This window comes from Copadichromis virginalis, linkage group LG6 (assembly GCF_057382275.1).
Source record: "Copadichromis virginalis isolate Kocher_CV1m ecotype Utaka linkage group LG6, C_Virginalis_male_GT1.1, whole genome shotgun sequence".
NCBI classification, from domain to species: domain Eukaryota; kingdom Metazoa; phylum Chordata; class Actinopteri; order Cichliformes; family Cichlidae; genus Copadichromis; species Copadichromis virginalis.
Window position 1 is genome coordinate 11,651,161 of NC_140623.1, and position 21,631 is coordinate 11,672,791.

The following is a 21,631-nucleotide window of genomic DNA, read 5'->3' on the forward strand; positions in this document are numbered from 1 at the left end:
TGAGAAATGGATTCAAACACAGACACACACACTGTAAGACTTGGCCCTAATGTCTCCTCAAATCGCACACTGAGCACTGGCTCCCCACCGGGCTGTGTGCTGAGCCCCCTCCTGTATTTTCTCTACACCCACCACTGCAGTTCGACCCACAACAACAAACTCATCATCAAGTTTGCTGATGACACCACAGTAGTCAGACTCATCTCAAAGGCAGAGGAGGCAGACTACAGAGAGGAAGTCCTGAAGCTGGCAGCATGGTGTTCAGAGAACAACATGCCAGTGAACACTAAGAAAACCAAAGAGGTCATTGTTGACTTCAGGAGGCACAGCACTGACATACCTCCCCCCCCTTTACATCCACGGGGACTGTGTGGAGAGGGTCCACTCCTTCTGGTTCCTTGGTGTCCTCATCTCTGCTGACATCTCCTGGACAGATAACATCTCAGTGGTCATCAAGAAGGCCCAACGTTCGTCGGGGGGTTCCCCAGGAGCATCTTCCTTGGGTGGCTCAACCCGGGGTAGCGGTCATGGCCTATTAGGGGCTCTGTTGGCTCTTAGGTGACGGTTTCCTCGTGGCTGCGTGCAGCATGGCTAGGGGAGGGTCTGTGCTGACGGACGTGGGTTACTGACCTGGTAGCCTGGCTGCCCCTGGGTGGGTCTGGGACGGGCGTGAGGTTGTGGGGGCGCTCCGTCTCTGGGCTGGGGCCCTGGCTGGGCCTCGGGGGCTTGGGTCCTGGTTGGTATGTTGCTGGGGTTGTGGGCGGGTGGGTGTATGGGGGCCCGGCCCTGGCGCAGGGTGCTGCCAGTGCATCGAGCCACCTGGGGGGCTCTTCAACTGGTGGGGGGGTGTTACACCTTGCAGGAGCTCTCCTCTCTTCAGGAACTCACTCTGCAGGAGGGGGAGATATAGGAGAGGTGGAGGAAGATCTCAGCCTGGGCGTCTATTGTCTTGTGTAGTCTGGAAGATGAGTGGATGACGGGGTGGGTGCAGTTTTCTCTGTGGTGGGGTCAGGTGGGCTGTCCCGGGCTCTGTGGGGCTGGGCGGCGCTGCTGTTCTGGGCCCCGGTCCGGATGGGCCTGGGTCCCCTTTCCCTGGCGGGTTGCGGAGTATGGAGGTGCCTACTGGGCAGCGGGGGAGCTGGCCCCAGGGAGGGGTCACTTGCCCCTCCCTTCCTTCCCTCCCCATCTCCAGCTGCCTCCCTCTTCCCGTTCCACCACAACCACCCACACATGCAGGTCCTTGGGGTAAAGGTGTGTCACCAGGGTGCAGGGGAGGCATCCCCCCCTCTGTCCCCTTCTGGCTTCTTGTGCCTTAATTTTATCTCACAACTTAGACATTCACATTACTCACACTCTCATAACACATACATATAGGATCTTGGGGGTGGGCACGCTACACGGACTCCAAAAGACCATCAGGGTGTACACCTCACCCCTGGCGTCGTTGCCCACCTCTCAATTTTAAATACAGACACTGAGGGCTATCAGGAGGGACTACCTGCTGCTCTCTGGCAGGTAGCTCCATGCCCTCCTGGGTTTTAAATGCACCTTAGAACACACATGCATCAACACTACATATGAGTGGGCGGAGGGAGGTTTTGGAGTCTTCTCTCACCCCCATTCTCTGCGACCTGCTGGAGCGGGGGGCCGGGAGGAGGAGTTGGCCATCCGACTGGGGTCTGGAATGTGGGGCCTCCCTGCTGCTGCGGAGTCGGGACGGTCTGCTTCTCGCCACCACAGGGAAAAAGGGTAACACCACCTGGGTCTGGGTGCAGTTCCCCCCTCCAGGGGCAAAGGTACCTAGACCAGGTTCTTAGAGTACGCTTGGGGAGTGTGATCGTGTGTACAGCGTCTCTTTATGTCTGTCTCCACGTTGGTTGAGTGTGGAGTAAGTGCATATGAGAGCATGAGGGTGGGAATGGATGTTTGTATCTGTGTGTGCCTGTTTGTCTGTGTCCATATGTCAGGTCGGGTATCAGACGCCACCTCTCTGGGGACATCTCAGGCCCTCTAAGGTATGGAGGCCTATCACCCACCACCACTTCCCCTGCCAGTGGCAGACGCCCTCAGACATCAGCGCGTTGGTGGTTCTTTGTGTCCGGGGGTGGGCGCCCAGGTACACACCGGCTCACTCCTTGGTGGCTGCTTATCAGGGCCTGGAGCCTGGGGCTCGCTCGGGCCACTTTGGGGGTGGGGTGCCCTCGGCCTCTCGGCCTGGGGTTCAGTCACTCTGGCGCAGCTGGCTGCCGGCGGAGCTCACGGGCACATCACTGCAACCCCCCCTGGCTTCTGCTCCGCAGCTGCTGAGTGAGCCCTCATCTGGGACTCTCCTCAGCTCTTTCTGGGACAGTGGCGCGGCTGCCCCTCTGTTGGTCTTCCTTGGTCTCTTGTGTTCTGGGGGCCTCTGGATGTCTGGAGTCTTGATCTCCTCCATACCTGCTTCATGCCCTGGAGGATGGGGCTGTGGCCCCCCCACACCCTCTAGCAGATCATTACATGAAGGAACCTTTTAAAAACAAACGTGTTCATGCTCACAGGTGTACACACGGGTGCTCACACACACAAACGACACCCTTTTTGGCTCCTACCTCAAAGCACACTGTGCGCTGTTGATATTACGTGCTGCACAATAATGTTTAATATTTAATATTTACTGTTATATTCCCATATATCATCGTGATGTTGTTTATTGTATTGCTCTCGTTTTCTTCTGCTTGTTTTCTTTTTTCTTTCTCAACAGGCGATCCAGGTGATTGATATATGCATTTTTTTTTGTGTGTCTGCTTATTTAGTTGGTTTTTGGGTTTTTTTGCCCTTTATCCCCGTCCCTCTTCTCCGCAGTTTTTTCCCCCTCTTCCTTTCTCCCTTTTCTTTTCCTCATTAAAGTCTGTCCCGTAACTATCCCATCCCATCTTCATCCGCTTATCCGAGGTCGGGTCGCGGGGGTAGCAGCCTAAGCAAAGAGGTCCAGACCTCCCTCTCCCCAGCCACCTCCTCCAGCTTGTCCGGGGGAATACCAAGGCGTTCCCAGGCCAGCCGAGAGATATAATCTCTCCAGCGTGTCCTGGGTCTGCCCCGGGGCCTCCTCCCGGTGGGACATGCCTGGAACACCTCGCCCAGGAGGCGCCCAGGGGGCATCCTTGCCAGATGCCCGAACCACCTCAGCTGGCTCCTTTCGATGTGGAGCAGCAGCTGCTCTACTCTAAGCCCCTCCCGGATGGCCGAACCTCTCACCCTATCTCTAAGGGAGAGGCCAGCCACCCTTCGGAGGAAGCTCATTTCCGCCGCTTGTATCCGCGATCTCGTTCTGTCCCGTAACTAGCAAGTGAAAATTAAAAAAAAAATAAAATAAACAATAAAAGGTGAATCAAATAGACCATTACGGCAAGGCTGGGATGGTCAACTTGGTAAAGTAAATCCGTTGGGCATCTTTCCTCGCCTTTAGACAATAATTCTGATGGCAAAAGAACCAAACGGGACAGGCAAAAAAAAACAAAAACAAAAAAAAAAGGCCCAACGTTGCCTGCACTTCCTGAGGGCCCTCAGGAAGTACAAGCTGAACTCCAACCTGCTGCTGACCCTCTACCACTCGTGCATTGAGAGCCTGCTAACTTACAGCATCACGGTATGGTACGGCAGCTGCACTGAGTTGGATAGACCGAGGCTTCAGAGTGTAGTCATGACAGCACAAAAGATCATCAGCTGCCCTCTCCCCTCCCTGATGGACATTTATTCCTCCCGCTGCCTCAACAGAGCAGCAAACGTCATCAACGACGGCTTCCACCCTGGTTTCAACATGTTCAGCCTGCTTCCCTAAAGGAAGTGCTACAGGTGCATCAGCAAATGTTTGCCAGGGGGCCAGAATTTTCTTTCTAATTGTCATGTCTAGCTTTTCATAAATAATTATCTGAATCCTACAACCAAAGTTTTCATCTGATGTAAAATGTATAAAAATTCATTATTTGATATAGGAACTATTAAGTCAAATTTATAACCTAGCAAGCTGTAGTACCTTTTCCTTTGGGAAGATACCATCTGTGCAGTCTGCAATTTTGTTGAAGAAAGATGTTGAATCTATTTAATTATTGTAGAAAAATTATTGATTTCTGTACATTTTCTTACGCGTGCATTAAATTAAAGTTGACTACGTCAATTAAGCATTATGAGGTGGAAGGTGGGGGGTGGTTCCCTATTTTTTTTTTTTGCTGGGAGTAGACTTGTAGTCAAGACCGCCTAATCCAAGACCAAGACAAGACCAAGACCAGAGGGTATCGAGACCAAGACAAGACCAAGACCAGAGGGTATCGAGACCAAGACCGAGACCAAGACCAAGTCGAGTCGAGACGAGACCAAGACCGGGACAAAAAAAAGACTAACTTTTGTGTGCTTTTGAGGGCTGACATGATGGTACTGACTGGCCCCAAAGTCATCTGACAAAACAGCGATCACCTCCAACAACTAAAATATGAAATATGTAACTGGTTTCAGTTATACTTTATATATAGATAAAATTGTAACATCAAACTGAAGATTATAAACTTGAAATTGCATCATGTCCTATTGTAGTAGTACTAACCAAATTACACTGTATGATACCAACTTCCCTAAAATGGATAAGGCCTGTCAACACAAAGTGATATGCAGATTTAAAAGTCAATGGTCACATTTATTTAGTCAAACAACACCATTTTAAGTAAAATTCTGTAATCAAACAATATAAAGACATGTGCACACCTCACATGAATCAGATGCAAACTACAAATATTACATACCAATACAAATTGTGCATTAATAAGAATAAGAACAAGTGCTTAAAAGATTCTGGCATCTTGATGTCTTCAGTGGCATGAGATTACAACACACTGCCAATGAAATCAAGCCTGTTGTTCAGTAGGGCAGGAACAATAGAACACAGACATTATGAACAAATAACAAATATCTTATGAACAAATATATAATGAACAAACAGCATATTTTCAGAGAGGAGTGAGAGAAAACAGTTCACATTTTAAAACAGTGATTGATTGCACTTCAAGAAAACTAAAGATTGCAACATCTTATAGCCTAGCCGTGCGCGGTGGGGTCTCATTAGAATGCCTCCTCTACTAAAAACCCTCTCAACTGGGGCAGAAGAGGCAGGGACAGAGAGGACCTTCAAGGCAACACTGTGTAGACTGGGGAAACGCTCTTTGTTTTTTGACCAAAAGGTGAGTGCATCACAGTCAGAGTCATTTATGCCGTCTAGGTACTTGTGCATCAGTGCTCGAGTCCTGGCTTGTGCTGCGTTGCAACCTAAATGCCTTGTAGCGTGAAAGAAGACGTTGTTTTGGGGGTGGCGCTGAGTCACTATCTGATAATTCTGTGTCTTCTTCTGTTGGTGCTGCAGGTCCGTCTCTGTCTACCTCTGCGATCAAAAGGTCTGGAAAAGGGTGCACACACACACATACAAAGACAGGATTAGACAGGATGCTTCTAATGATGCTATAAAACCAAAGACAGTGATATTAAGTGGAACAACAAAAACAACAATAACAATAAATTATTATTATTATACAGTAACCTATTAATGACTTTTTAAGGTCATCTCTGAACCTCTTCAGCGCTGGTCCGGTTTCACCATTTTGCACATCTAAATCTACCCAGGTCAGTCCAAACTGGGGGTCGAGCATGGTGGCAAGGAAGTAGATCCGATGGCTAAACGGCTCTTCTGGATCCTTTTCGTCCATGCAAATCTGCCTGAAAATTCCAGAGAACCGTTTCTCTAAAGATCTTTTCAGTGCCCTGACTATAGTTACGGCCTGGGGCATTTGTACTTCCATCTTTATAAGATGATTCTTCAAGTCCAGAACAGTGGGGACCACCATGCTAATAGTCACCTGATGATCACCTTCTGTAAGGTCTGTTGCATCAGAAAAAGGCTCAAGCAAAGCACAAAGGTCTTTCAGCTGAGCCCACTCTCGGGTTGAAAACACTAAATTCTCTGTATTGCTGCACATTTCAGTGATGGCCCCGTGGTCAAGTGTGATCAGAGCCTTTAACTGTCTGTAGGTGCTATTCCAGCGGGTGTTGTTTCCTGCTGGGATGGACTTATTGGAGCCAAAGTGTGCCTCAAACAAGTCTTTGTGGTTACTACTGCTGTGCAGCAGGTTTGTAAACTTGCTGGCTTTGGCAATGGCTCTAGCTATTGCCTTTACCTCTTTCATCCCATCACTGATTACAAGTTGCAGCGAGTGGGCGAAGCAAGAAAGACGTTCACCCGTTGACCATGGATCAGAACCTTCTGCATCCTCCCACATTGTTTCATCATCGAGGTCATCACTGCTGTCACCTTCAGGGTGCTCTACTTCTGGCATCTTGACTTTAAAGGCCCGCTTCATATTGGATGCATTATCCATCAGAATGTAGCTTATTTTATGGCCAATGCCATACTCCTCAACTATTCTGTCAAATGCTGAGGCGATTCGTTCGCCGCAGTGCTTCCCTGTGAAACGCCTACAGTCAAGCAAAAATGATTGTAAACTGTAAGAGTCCTTGTTCTTGCAGGCAGCATGAGCAGTAACTCCCAGGAAAGTACGAAGCCTCCGGTCAGACCAGAGGTCTGTTGTTATTGCTACATTTGGCTGGACTTCCAGGGCTTTGATTATGTCACCCTTCAATTTAGTGACAAGGTGAGGTATCAGCTTCTCTGTCAAGGTGGTTCTAGACACAGGAGTGTATTTGCTATCCAAGACATTCAGGAAGTGTCTAAAATGTGGATTCTCAACGATAGACAAGGGGAGAGAGCATCCAACTATAAGGTCCTGGAGGATGGACTGGGTGATGGCCTGTTGCCTGGGTGAATTTGGGGAAAATAAGTGGATGCTTGGAGCAAACAATGATAATTGAGGCTGTGTGGGATTGACCGCTATCACTGATGTTGCAGATCCTGCCTTGTACTCCAAGTACCTACAAAACAGGGAAATAGGAATCTGTAAAACATCGGTTTCTATTCAACCACAAAAACTACTGTATCTTACAAGCACAGTAATTTTAAACCTATCAATGAGGGCAGACCTTTGCATACAAAATAACCTAATCTAATCCAGTGTGACACATATAGATCATTAGGCACAACTAGTAATAATGAAAATACTGGAGTGTTCAGGGTTGCAAGACCTTAAATAAGAAGAACAGAAAAACAGTTGAATGGAATCTACAAAAGACAAAATGTCTGTGCATTAACTTTGCAGGTTGCATTAAGCCTCCTCCTGCCAGTCAGCTATCAGACACAGCTGTATTGACAAGAAATGAACTACTCAATAAAGTCTGAAGTTACACCAATACAAAATAACTGTGTCTAATAATGCTAAAATAGCCCCTACACACTGGACTGGTTTAGTAGGGCAACATAGTAGAAAACACCTAAGAAAGTCATAGTCAAAGGTCCTTAAGTTCGATTTAAGAACCTTAGGACTCAGTTTTGCGATCCGTGCTATCTGGACCAGAGCCATAGACCGCTCTGATCTGGTCTTCACTGTCGAGAACGCTGCTGTTAGCCGAGCAATGTTATAGGGACACTCTTGAAACGCCCGTCCTTACGAGTCAGCAACCATATAAATATGCCCATTAAAGTCCACAACAAAGCACCATACCAGCCCTTAAAGTGCTCACTGAAATGGTTTCGATATATTTCTGCTCAATGAATTCACCAAAATACCTAAAGTTAATGAAAATTGTTTAAGTAGCTGATAGCCACTGCTAGCTCTAGCTACCTGTACATAGCATGTAACGTAACGTTAAGTTAAAGTTAAGTCTGCAGGGACGGTTGCAAAAAAACTGTCCCTACATAATTTATAATGTTTGAAGAACACATTATAAATAACAATATTACATAAACATGACCTGGTCATCTGAGGTTGGAAAGGTAGTTAGAAGAGTTTGAAGATGGATAGATGGCTACCGGCTAACTTACCTTTGAGGGTGTTTGCGCTCCAGGTGCCTGGTGAAGGTTGAGGTAGTCCCGGCTGTCTCGGTCAAGGAGACTTTACAAAACCTGCACTTTGCCGAATGCTTCTTTTTTGCATTTACCAAAAACTCTTTGTGTTCTATGAACGCAAACTTTATGACAGACGAAGTCGCTGAAATTTCTGTAACTGACTCAATCTAACGGGTTGCATTTAGTTGTGTGTGAAGGGCGCGAAAGGCGAAATAATAAAATGCCACAATGTGGAGGGATTTGAGCATGGCTGAGCCACTGTGTGTCGCTGTGTGACAGCTGAGCAGCAAAAGGAAATTAATTGAGGAGCCGGCTCTCGCTCAATGGGAGTTGACTATTCTGATTCACTACAAAGCACTCTCTAAGCACGGCTCTCAGAGATAAAGCTTTTCCACATGATACATTATCGAACGTTACGCTGTGTGTGATGGATACTGTTGACTCCAAATCTCCCGACCACTATGTTGACCTGAGACAGCAAGACAGCGAGACCAAGACAAGACCGAGACCAAAGTACGTCGAGACCAAGACAAGACCGAGACCAAAGTACGTCGAGACCAAGACAAGACCAAGACCAAAGTACGTCGAGACCAAGACAAGACCGAGACCAAAGTACGTCGAGACCAAGACAAGACCGAGACCAAAGTACGTCGAGACCAAGACAAGACCAAGACAAAAGTACGTCGAGACCAAGACGAGACCAAGACGAGACCAAGACCACGTAAAAGTGGTCTCGAGACCAAGACCGGTCTCGAGACATCCAACTCTAGCTGGGAGTTGGCAAACCTATTAGTTAGGTTGCTTAATATTTCTGCTAAGTACTCTTTAAAATACCAGAATAGGAAGGATGATGTAGGTTTAAGTTTATTAGATTGAGCAGAATTGCTGAACTATGAAATATTTTGGGTGCAGTGTATTTTTTGCTGAATAGCTTCAGTGTTTTTTGTTTTGTTTTGTTTTTTAAAAACTTCAGTATGAACCTATACAAAATGCAGCAACATATTTGAAAAAAACATTATGTTGATTATAAAATACGCTACATCGGATTTATATTGGTATTGGCAGATATCCAAATTTATGATATCGGTAACGGTCTCAGACATAAAAAAGTAGTATGTGCCATCTCTAGTATATACATAACACTATTTATTACATATTACTTTTTAAAACTGGTTTGTATATTTGTAAACTTTATATATTTTTTCTCTGTTAATACTGTCCATGCGTATATAGTGCTGCAGAACTGTCCCCACCCAGCATGTTTGTACTGAGTAGGAGATGCCCTCTATCTCATTGTACAACTGTATAGGGAAAATAAGGCATTCTTTTCTCTTCTATTCTACTCTACACTACACACACACACACACACACACACACACACACACACACACACACACACACACACACACACAATGTGAAACTACATTTGCTCTCCCCTGATTTAGTGGTAAGGTATCATTCATTTTCACCCTGGCAGTAGTTTGGTTAGGTGAGTGACTGGCCAAATATTAAGAGCAGATGCAAAGTAACTCAGTGGTAATGCACTCCAGTTGAAAGCAGAAGAAGCGAACAGTATTCAAAGACAGTTTTTTTGGTTGGCTGATGTCAATGGAAAATTGTATTTAGTAGTCAGTATAATCTTTTAGTGATATAAGTTTGCATATGGTAGAATACTGCATGTAGTTATTTGTATTAGGAAATATTCAACCATGTATACTTAGAGGCATATAATTAATTGTGTGTGATCACTAACAGGCTGCAGGCTTGGGGTGCACCCCAGGAATGCACCCCCACGTCCTGGGAGCACGAGAGAGCTTGTACCTGGTTTTATTGTTTTATGGCAGGATTAACGTAGTTACGTTTGTTTTAGTCTAAGTGCTCTTTGTTTAGATGAACTGCAGGACTTCCTCACCGTGTTATCTAGGGTGAACCATCTAGGGTGAGGGGGAGGCTACCCTCTTCCTGACCAAGGATGTTTGACCCTTTGATCAGCAGTAACACACACACACACACACACACACACACACACACACACACACACACACACACACACACACACACACACTGAAGTATAAATAAAGACCGGGGCAGTTTCTTAGTGCGAGTCTCTCAGTAGGGAGCTGCCCTTGCTAGCAAGAACTCTGTGTGTTTCTCTTCTCTGAGTCTTTACTGAAGAAGTGTTTTAGAATATTTTCCCTAACAGCTGACATAAGCAAGTGTCGTGTCCTGTAATGACTATACCATATTGCACCACTAGAGGGTGGTGTCATGAAATAAGAGTAAAGTGCAGTCGGGAAAATTTAGAGTTAGAATAAAGTTAAGATGCTAACTGATAACTCAATGTGCATGTTTTTTTCTGCTTAGTTTTTTTGTCATCATGGCTGCAAACGCCTCTCCACTGCTTTGCCTTGCCCTGGAGATCCTGCTTTGGCCTTTAACATGTGGATGCGTATGTTCAACAATTATTTGCACGAAGAAGAGCTACTTTACTTCACTGCTTAGGAACAGAGGGACAAAGGATTTTCTGCTCAATGCCAAATACAGGTGATACTTCCGCCTCTGCTGTTACTGCCCTAGAACAACACTTTTCACCCAAGGTAAATGTTGTTGTGGAAAAACATGCTTTCAGAAAGCGAACACAAGCTTCACATAAGACTGTTATCCAGTATGTGGCGAGCTTGCGTGACCTTGCTTCTAAATGTTTGTTTGATGACAGGACAGAAGAAATGATCCGTGAACAGCTAGTTGAACATGTGTCTAGCCCCAGCATAAGAGAAAGAAATTTGCTTGAACCCGATTTGACTCTAGATAAAGCTGTTACACTGGGAACACAAATGGAATCTGCAGTTCAACAAGCTAAATCCATAGCTGCAGACAGCAGTACTCCAGTCCAAGCTGTGCAGTCTCACTCACACTCCATGCAGGAGCGTGAGTGAGAAACACAAATCCAATGCTCAACCTGCAAAGCCATCTCATGCAACCACACCCACTAAGAACTGTTTTAGATGTGGTTCAAACAGTCATTTAGCCAACCTTCGTCAGTGTCCTGCTGCCAAAGCTACATGTAAAATGTGTCATAAAATTGGACATTTTGCTCGTGTCTGCTGCTCATCCAAGAAAAAAGATGTATGGGAAGTCCATTTACCACAACTCACAGTCCTTTACTTAACAGATCCTTCGCATGCATCAAAAGGATTGCAATGCAGCATAAATGTGAGAACACCTACCTCATCAGCTAAGGACATTGAACTGATTGTGTACACAGGTTCTGCAGTTTCTATCTTGCCTAACCACATCTACAAAGAGCACTTCAGTGATACGCCACTACAACCACCTGACCTTCAACTGGTTACATACACAAAGAAAACAATTCCTGTTAGGTTGCCTGCAAGTCACAGTGAGCAGAGGAAATGCATCTGCCTCAGCTGTGTTCTTTGTTGTAAAAAAAAGAACTCCTCTTCTTGGAAGAAATCTGATGGAAGCACTGAATGTCAGCATTGCAGGCAATACTGTTCTACCTCCATGTACTGATCGTACTGCTTTTGTGATGTTTACAAACCAATCACCTGCTCCTTGCATCCCTGCTGCCCCAGATATTGGCTGTGTGCGTGCCTTTGTGTATAAAGTGAAAGTTGACCCAACAGTCAAACCTGCCCGTCAGAAGCTGCGACGTCTCCCGTTTGCTGTGAGGGCTTCAGTTTCAGCAGAACTGAATCGTTTACTCAAAGCTGGTGTCATTGAACGGATTGATGCATCACCATGGGTATCCACAATTGTTGTGACAGGATGGAAAACTGGTGGAATAAGGCTGTGTGCAGACCTCCGTGAACCAAACAAAGCTGTGATCACTGATTGCTTCCCCTTACTACATGTAGATGAATTGTTTGCCAGCTTACAGCGTGCAAAGAGGTTTTCTACAATTGATCTTGCAAATGCATACTACCAGCTGCCCCTGCATGAAGATAGCAGAGATTTGACAGCATTCATTACACATGATGGACTCTTCAGATTCTGCAGAGTACCTTATGGACTGGCCTCTGCCCCCTCAGCTTTTCAGAAAAGTGATGGCTGAAATCCTTAAAAAAGACCTCCCAGGTCTCCAAAATTACCTGGATGACCTTACTGTCTACAGTAAAAGTGCAGCTGAGCATGACCAAAACCTTAGCACTATCCTGCAGAAGCTCAAAGATGCTGGACTTGTGCTTAACGAAAACAAATGCCATTTTAGGAAGACATTACTATGCTTCCTAGGTCATGTTGTCACTGCTGATGGCATTCTTCCTGATGAGGAGCATATTGATTTTGTTTTAAGAGCCCCTCCCCCATCTGATGCTGTTGCTTTGAGATCCTTCTTGGGCTTGATGTCATGGTACTCCAAGTTCTTGCCAAACTTTGCAACTGTTGTAGCCCCTATGCATGCCTGTGCTAGCGACAAGAACACCTTCACACGGACTTTAGATGCACAAGCGAGCTTTGAAGAAGTTAAAAAACTCCTGGTGAATAGTCCTGCACTGCTACTGTTTGACCCTGCCTTGCGTGTAGTGATCTCTACTGATGCAAGTGACTATGGGCTTGGTGCTGTATTTGCTCAAGTGCAATCTGATGGCACAGAAAAACCTGTGGCGTTTGCTCCCCGCACACTGTCTGCAACACAACAAAAGTACTCAACTGTTGAAAAAGAAGCTTATGCTTGTGTGTGGGCTGCAGAGAAATGGAGAACATATTTGTGACGCCGACGTTTTACTCTGCAGACAGACCACCAAGCTCTGACAACACTGCTGAGCACCAAAGGGATTAATCGGGCTGGCATGTGCATCGCCCGCTGGTCTGCCTAGGTTCTCCAAACTATACAGCTGACTGTCTCTCTCGCCTGCCCCTGTCTGTTTCTTCCCATCCCACATCAGATGCAGATCATGAAATGATAGCTCAAGTTGCTGCTGCCATGTCCTCACTTCCAGTTGCTGACTCTGACTCTGCCTGTTCAACTTGCCCTGAACTGGTTGCTTTGCGTTCACAAATATAAAGCGGCTGGCCTGCCTCAATCAAAGCACTTGATGTCACACTTGCACCTTACTACAAAATCTGTAATGCACTCTCAACCCTAAGTGATTATGTTCTCAGAGGCTCAAGGCTCATTGCACCACTTTCAGTGAGACCTAAACTGATTGCACTGGCACATGGAAGTCACCAAGGGATTGTGCTCACAAAACGCCTTTGCCAGTTCAATGACAAAACTGCACATACTAATCCTGCTCCCAGAACATTGTAACTGACAATGGTACACAGTTTACCTCTGTAATAGAGGCATCTCCCACAGCAGAACATCTGTCTACTACCCAGCTGCAAATGGAGCAATCGAAAGGTTTCATGGTGCCCTCCGCACTTCTATCCAGACAGCAATCCAGCAGTCAAAACCATGGAAGGAGACTGTGCTGGATTGGCTTCAAGTTTACCATGCAACACCGCATGTAACTACTTCCCTCTCTCCCTATGAACTCCTGTATGGAAGAAAGTTGGTTACTAAACTGGATGTACTCCCTTTGCCTTCTGCTGTGTCTCCACTGGATAACATTGCACGTCACTCAGTTCAGAAATATCAGTTGAAAATGCAACGTTACACTGATTGTAGGCATCACGCACAGAAACCTTCGTTTCTACCAAGAGAGAGTGTGAGGATGAGGAAACCCCACCATGTTCCCAAAGGACATCCCAGATTTACCCCTCCTATAACAGTAACAAAAGCCAAAGGCTCAAAACTTTTTTTGTATGTCTTGTTTTTTTTCTTGAATAAATTTCATCTAGGTCATAATGGATGGAAAAACAGAAGGACTAACATGACTGTTTTATGTTCAGCAGGCATAGAAAGCACTGGATGTCTGGGGGTCTGGGTCTCTTCCATTCCTGCTTCATGTCCTGGGGGCATATGGCTCCCTACACCTACTATTAGACATTTAGATGGAGAAATCTTATGAACACAAGAGCTCTTACACACAGAGGTGTACAAACAGGTAATCACAGATGCACAGTATCTTGGTCGGCTGCTGCCTCTAAACACATAATGCATTATTAGTACTCTATGCTGCTCAGTAACATTTAATATTTATTATTTACTGTTACTTTTGCATATGTTGGTTGTTGCTGTGGTTTCCCTGCTGTTGTTTTTTTTTGCTCATTTTTTTTCAGCAGATTTTCAGTGTCTTTTCTCTCTCTATCTCTCCTCTCCTTCTGTTAACTGTCTTCCAAACTTCTCTTTCCTTTTTCTTTCTCTTTCCTCTCCCCGTCTTATCTGTTCTGATTGTAATAACTCATAATAAAAAATCCTCTATTTTATCTATCTATCTATAAAAACTATTACTATCAAGTGGACCAGGACAGCAAAAGCGGAACTTGGTCAACTTGGGAACATAAATCTGCTGGGCTTTTTCTTGGGCTTCAGACAATAATTCTGATTGCCGGGCAGGACAGGCAAGGACAAAAAGAAAAGAGAGTAAACATGAATGTCCTTCCTCTGTGGTTCTTTTGCTGTCTGCAGGAAGAACAATGGGGCTTAGTTGTCTTGTGCTGAATATTTTAGATGTTCAGGTAACTTTCAGTCTCAATGACTGTTCTAAGTATTGATATTATTCCTCTACATTTATGTATATATATGTATGCTGTATGTATTCATTACTTTTTCTAAAACTCTCCTGCTCAAACCTGATGGAGTGCAATAAAAAATGGCACAAGAGTTAAAATGCTTAAAATACAAACATTTTTACAAGGCATGTTTACAGCCTGTTAAAATAATAATAATAACAATAATATTAATAATAATAGTGACCATTTGGAAAACATCACCATTATTAAGCACCAGTCTAGCTTGTTCTGCTCTTTAGCAGTTTGTGGTCTGTCCACCGTAGGCTGCCATTATCACAGCTCATGATCTCAGCAGCAGTCTCTGCAGATGGGTATTTGGTTGGCGCTTGCAGGTTATGTTTTCAGTAATATTTTCCACTGAACCCTGTTATTATCTTTGAGTTAGCACGCAAAAAGACTCTCTGCTAGAAACTGATTGCAATCGCAGCAATGCACATGCAAGTGTGGGGGCTGGGTGAGGAGTTTACAGATGAAAAGCCTTTTATCTCTGCTTGTTGCCACAAATAAAATAATTTCTAAATCAGGTTATTTGTCTTTATACTGTGACACTGATATCTGTATTTGTAATTGTCATACTTTGTAAATCCAAATTTTCAACAAGGTTTACATATATACACAAAAACACATCATATGTTTATACATATATAAAAGTGACAAAGGGCAGCGCTAAGTGGCAAAATTCACCAGTGATATAATGATATAAGAACAAACCGTCAATGAAATAAAAATTACTAACAGCAATGAAATGGTTAAATGTACAGTTCTGAAAAAGACATAACAAGGTTTCCAGTTGTTACGAAATAAATAAGAGTAACAACTTGGACTTAAATATTCTGCACTGTGACAAAATCAAGGCTATAATGCAGTGACATTCCCGCATTTCAGTGTCTTCTGCTATAATAGCACATGCACACAAGGGTCATCCCCACAGCAAACACTACAGTTGTTGTATCCCTTTGTTCTTGGATTATAGTGAACAACCTTTCTTTGTGTGTAATTGCTCTCACAGTTAGAAAAGGGAGACAAAAGGCACGTGACCTGCTAAAATAGAATAAAAATAAAAATACATGAGCATAATATTTACATGATCATGAATTATTCCATTCATATGAGTAACATGTGAAGCCCATCGAACTGCCTAATCTAATTTTGTCGAACACAGCAAAAAGGTAAAATGAAGATTCAAGTGTGATGCACAAAATTTTAAATGACAGTTGCAGAGATGTGTTAAAAGGCTTGTTCAACACCATGTGGGGTCTGTTTCTGTTGAAAGGACAACAGATTCTTCATCAGAGCTCGTGTTATTTCTATACTTCACCACAGTGTAATCAGCATGCTGCTCTTTGTCTTGGCTGAAGTGGCTCTATGGTAGACAAAAGAGGATCTGTGTGGTTTTTAAAGAAGTAGACTTTGCTGTAGAGGACTTCATCCTCCACCTGTGGCTCACCTAAGATGTCTTCACGCATAGGATCAGGATTTAGCTGAGAACAAAAAGCGATACATCATAATTCACTTAAAGATTTGACTCCTTTGACTCTGTAAGAAAGATCATTCAGTATGAAAATGTGTTTTCCAACTCTACAGTAATCTTTACCTCCACTATGTTGTTTGATGTTTCGTTTGTGGAAGACTGACTCGTAGTCCTCTTTTTTCTGATTATTGAAAGTAATAAACAGAAAAAATAAGTGAGTTCATGCCAGAGATAAAATGTTGTCACTTTGAATCAAACACCGTGTTGCGTACCTAATCAAAAAGAAGAAAAGGAGAAGTATTGAAACCAGAACTATTACAGAAACTCCAATTGTCCATGTTCCTGTGATACTTTGGACAGTGAGAGTCTTTGGAGCAGAGCTGATATCTTTGTTGGTTTTCACAGCACAGGAGTAGCTTCCTGCATCCTCCCTGCTGACTGGGTCTAGGATCAGATGTTTGTTCTGGTTCTCGCTCGCGGTCAGAGGTCGACTGTTCAAGTACCAAATGTAGTTTGTGTTGTCAGTCAGAGGACATCTGGTGCTGCAGGTCAGTGTGACTCTCTGACCCTCTGTCACCACTGCAGAAGGACTCATCTTCACTCTCAGCTCTGAAAGACGAACATTTAACAACAACAATAATAATAATAGTAATAATAATAGTATTAAGGCAAGACATGAAACTCTTCCAAATCGCAACATGAATTACTCACAAAACATGAGTTTTAATTGAGGCCTGACTGCAGGCAGACCCTCCAGTCCTCATATTCAGTTAAATAATAAAACATTTATTTGACTTTGAGTAGTTTTCAGTTTAAATATTATATTTTCTTAGGTTAGGGTGTCATTCTAAATGTGTGTTTAAGATTTCGTTGTTAGTTATTCTCAGGTTTTTCCTGTCCTCCTATGTCTGTGTTTCTGTTGTTGCCCATATTTACTCAGTTTTATCTTTGTGTTTACTTTGGCCTGTTAAATTTGTGTTTCAGTCTCAGTGTTACTTTCCTGTTTTATTTTGTTAGTCTCTTGTGTTGTGTTCAGTTTTGCTTCCCTTGTCATTAGTCTGACTTATTTCACATGTGCCTTGTTTTTCCCAGCTTCCCAGTGTTCCTTGTCACGTTGCTGGTTCCTCATGTTGAGTGTGCGTCTCTGTTAGTGAGTATTTGTGTCTCTGCCTGCCATGCAACTGTGGTGGATCATAAATTTGATTAGTTTTGAAGTTGTACATCTCTGTTCCTTACATTTCATGTCATGCCCTTATTAATGTTTTATTTGTTGCTTTGACTGTTTTCAAATAGAATATGCAGTGGGAATATAGAGGGAGATAAGTAGTGAAAGTTTTGCCTGGGTTGATTGTGCATCGATCCATTGTTAATGCCTCAGGGCTCCAGTAGGTGGGTTCGCGCGCTTCCTCCTTCACTCAATACAGACGAGTGAGAGTGAGAGCTGCGTGTCTGTGCCTTTCTTTCACCTCTCCTCACTATTTCCCCTGTTTAAGGTAACTGTCATGCACAAATTTATATAAATGTGTGTTACTGTTGATTAATACATTGTTATCATTGTTCATTGTAGCGGAAGATGTGAATTGCGGACTATTTTGCTGAGAAGTTCCAGTTAATCTCTGTTGCTGCGTATGCTAGTTTTCGCTATTACTCCGCCATATTGTGTGAAGATTTTTCTGTTACTATCTGTATAAGTTAACTACTGAAAGACATGCAGTACTTAAAGTATTATTTCATTGCTGTGGAAAGTTAGTGACTGTGTCAGCTAACATGTGCGAGTTAAAAAGATGTTTTTGTCTAATGCTACAGTTCATGTTATCTAAAGTATTCTCATCAGCTAATGCAGCGAACAATAGTGACTTAGTTTGGATACAGAATATTGTTTTGGTTGTATTGCTTCTGAAACTCAATACAGACGAGTGAGAGTGAGAGCTGCGTGTCTGTGCCGTTCTTTCACCTCTCCTCACTATTTCCCCTGTTTAAGGGCACAACACAACCAGCCCATGATACCTTATCCAGTGGGACTGTGAAACACTATTGCATTTGAGGCATTTGGCCATCATTCTGGTACAAATGAATCTTGATTCATTTGTCCAAATATTTCATTTTTCCAGAACATTTTAGTAAATAAACATGAAATATTTGAAATAAACTCCGGATCTTTCTTTGCTTAATGTATCTTGCTATCAGATATCCAGTTCCCTTTTGAGCCTCTGAAAATGGGGGACCGTATAAATATGATTGTATTTCCTGAACCGTTTAAGTAATTCTTTCATTAAAATGCCTCAATTGAAGATGAAAGTTGTTACAAAAATTATTTCTTTGTCGAAAAACTCATTTGTATATAATTTTAAAACTATTATATTAAATCAAGCAAAATGCCAGTTTTTACTTTTGATATTTTAACTATAGTTATTTTTCATAGCATTTACATGCTTTTAATTAAGAACAAACTTTTCATTGTAAGGGAATATTTTAACATTGTTATATAACCGAGAAAGATCTGAATAGTTCTAGCGCTACTGCTCATATTGAAATATTAATGAGTAAAGTCTGCTGACTGAGGAGTTTAGATTTACCTGTGACAATCAAAAAGACTCCAGGCAGATCAGACTGTGTCCATCCTTCATGATCTTTGTTGAATCTGAATGTGTATCCTCCTGAGTCATTCTTCTTCAGGTTGTTGATGGTCAGGATGTGTTGGTTCTTCATGTTGTCCTGATACTCCACACCACCTGCAGCCTCAATCAGCTCTTCAACTTCCACTTTATCTTTTCTCCATTTTTTACTCCAACATTTAAACTCTGGCTTCATGTTATCAGGATGTGAGTATTCACTTGTGATGTTCACTGAAGATCCTTCCAGAGCACAGATTCTCCTGCTGACATAATTCACTCTCCAGCAGTTTTTATCCTGAACACCTGACATATAGATGGAAGATTTAATGTTGTTTGATTGGTCTGTGTTTCATTATTAGTTGAAAAGAAAAACAGATTTGACACTTACAAACTTTTTTAGATTGAAGATGTGTGTGACCTTTAACTCCACAAGAGAATGTGTCTGTTGAAGAGTTATGAGTTGAAAAATGTTGATTCTCATGATAGTTTATTTTGTTGTGATACCACATGTAGACAGCTTGATGGTCAGTCAGATTACAGCTGTTGTTACAGGTCAGTGTGACAAATCCCAAGGTGGAAGAAGCTCTTTGAACATAAACCTCTGTCGATCGAAGATAAATACACTTCTCGTCACTATTTAGATATAATCATGCGGCTCATTTAAGTCACATAATTGTGCAGTTTAAACGAATATGATATAAAGGTTTGGAGAAGTGTTTATACAATTTGTTTGTGGAAACTTCACCTCTAGGGTATGTGATGGAGCACGGCTCATCCACTGATGTCTGATTATAAGAACACATGTTTCCATAAGCATAAGTGACACTGAAGCATGTCTGTGTGATGGAATCTGGACAAAAAGAAATAAGATTTAATATTTTTACTGAGGTTATTTTTACAGTTTTTTGCTGAAGGGTTTGTAGGGACTATAAACATCATGACTCACCCACAGAGACTTGAGGGGCTCTGAGATGCTCGTAGCCTTTGACAGCACAGGAGTATGTGACTGCTTCCTCACTGCTGAGCAGCTCTTGGTACCAGGGAGACCAGTCCTCATAGAGAAACTCTCTGTTCTTGTACCAGATGTAGGCTGCAGGCTTTTCAGTCAGAGGACAGCTGCTGCTGCACATCAGTGTTACTGTCTGTCCCTCTGTGGCAGGAATCACCTTTACCTGCAGCTCTGAGAGGATGATGGAGAACAACTTATACAATGATGTCATTTGGAAAGTAAGTAATAAGTAAAAGTCACTGTACCTGTAACTACTTGGAGAGTAATTCTGTTTAGCCAACAGTTTCCTGCACTGTCTGCAGTCTTCATACAGCAGTAAGCATTTGCATCACTCTCTCTTAGATCATTGATGGTTAAAGTTGGGATTTTCTCTTCAGACATGTTGTATGTTACACGTTGTCCATCCACAGAGAGCTCACTCTGAACAAACTTGTAACCATCCCAGTCTATAGTGAACCATTTTCTGCTTGAAGTCAGATGTTGATGTGAGCAGTGCAGATCCACTGATGAACCTTTGAAAGCACAGATCCTGGTTTCTCCTCCATTAACATCTTTAACAGAAGGGAGTTAATAAATGTTTTTATCTTATTAATATGTCTTTGTTATTAATTACTTAATAATTTTCAGTACTTTACATTAGAAACTAATCTAAACTAAAATTCCTCATCTGTAAATATTACAAGATCTTTTTCTTAAGTTAATATTAACTAACGATTTTTACATAAGAACTCATAAATAATCTCTGATACCTGAAATGTAAAAGATGAGACCCACAAGCAGACGACCAGCATCTCTCAACTCCATTGTTGTTTTAGTCCAGACTTTGAGCGTAAAGCTGACAGTAAAAGCTCAAACCAAAAGATACAAAGTGAGTCATCAGACAAACTAAGCAGTACTCTTTATCAGAGCGAGGGGTGGGCTGCTGGTTCATATTCTTTGGTTTCACATATCTTGCATCTTTGAAACTAAAAGTAAACTTGCTTCCTCTTCCTTTGAATCGTTTGCATCCTTAAATGCTTTGTTGTAGCATGAATATTATTTTAATCTACATCAGTTCAATTCCTCAATAATAATGCTTTTAATTTATTTACTTGCTGCATGCAGTTGTGTTTTGAATGCATTAAATATTCAGTTTATTAAATATAAGTTGTTGAACAGAAAGGTGTGGAGGTGATAAACTGCTGAGCATATCTCAGTATGACAATTTGTAATAAACACAGCTGGAGCGATTCAGACTTTAATCTACTGTGACTATATTTTGTTTTAAAAAATATGAAACAGTGAGCTATGGGGAACAATTGATTAAAAATATCTGAAATGTGTTTGAACTCTCAGACTGAATTGTATTTTCCATTTCTATAAACATTTATTTATGAAGCACTTTTAACAGAAACTCATTTTCACTTTCCTATCGTTAATCACACAATAATATTCTGTAACTAATTGGACCTGAAAGTCATGATCTATGAATCATACAGTATTAACTCATCCTGTCGTTCATAAGTAAAGTTACTCCTGTTCTTATATCAGGATTCATGTATATTATATATAAAAACACCCAGCGCGCCCCTGCGGGCGGTTTATCCTTCAAGCTCGGGTCCTCTACCAGAGGCCTGGGAGCTTGAGGGTCCTGCGCAGTATCTTAGCTGTTCCCAGGACTGCGCTCTTCTGGACAGAGATCTCCGATGTTGTTCCCGGGATCTGGGAACAACATTAGCGTACAGCCTCAGGGTGCTGGACTTGGGGTGAAACCCTCCATGCATGGTAAGGAGCTTTCTTGTCTTTATGTCAGTGGCTTCTATCTCCTCCTTTGGCCAGCCTATTACCCCAGCAGGGTACCTGATCACGGGCAGGGCGTACGTGTTGATGGCCCGGATCTTGTTCTTACCATTCAGCTGACTCCTCAGGACTTGCCTGACCCTCTG

The 21,631-nt window shown here is 43.0% G+C and overlaps 1 pseudogene; it reads right to left on the minus strand.

The window, feature by feature from the left end:
• Positions 1-15,851: 15,851 nt before the first annotated feature.
• Positions 15,852-19,979, minus strand: LOC146707320 (uncharacterized; annotated as a pseudogene).
• Positions 19,980-21,631: the final 1,652 nt, after the last annotated feature.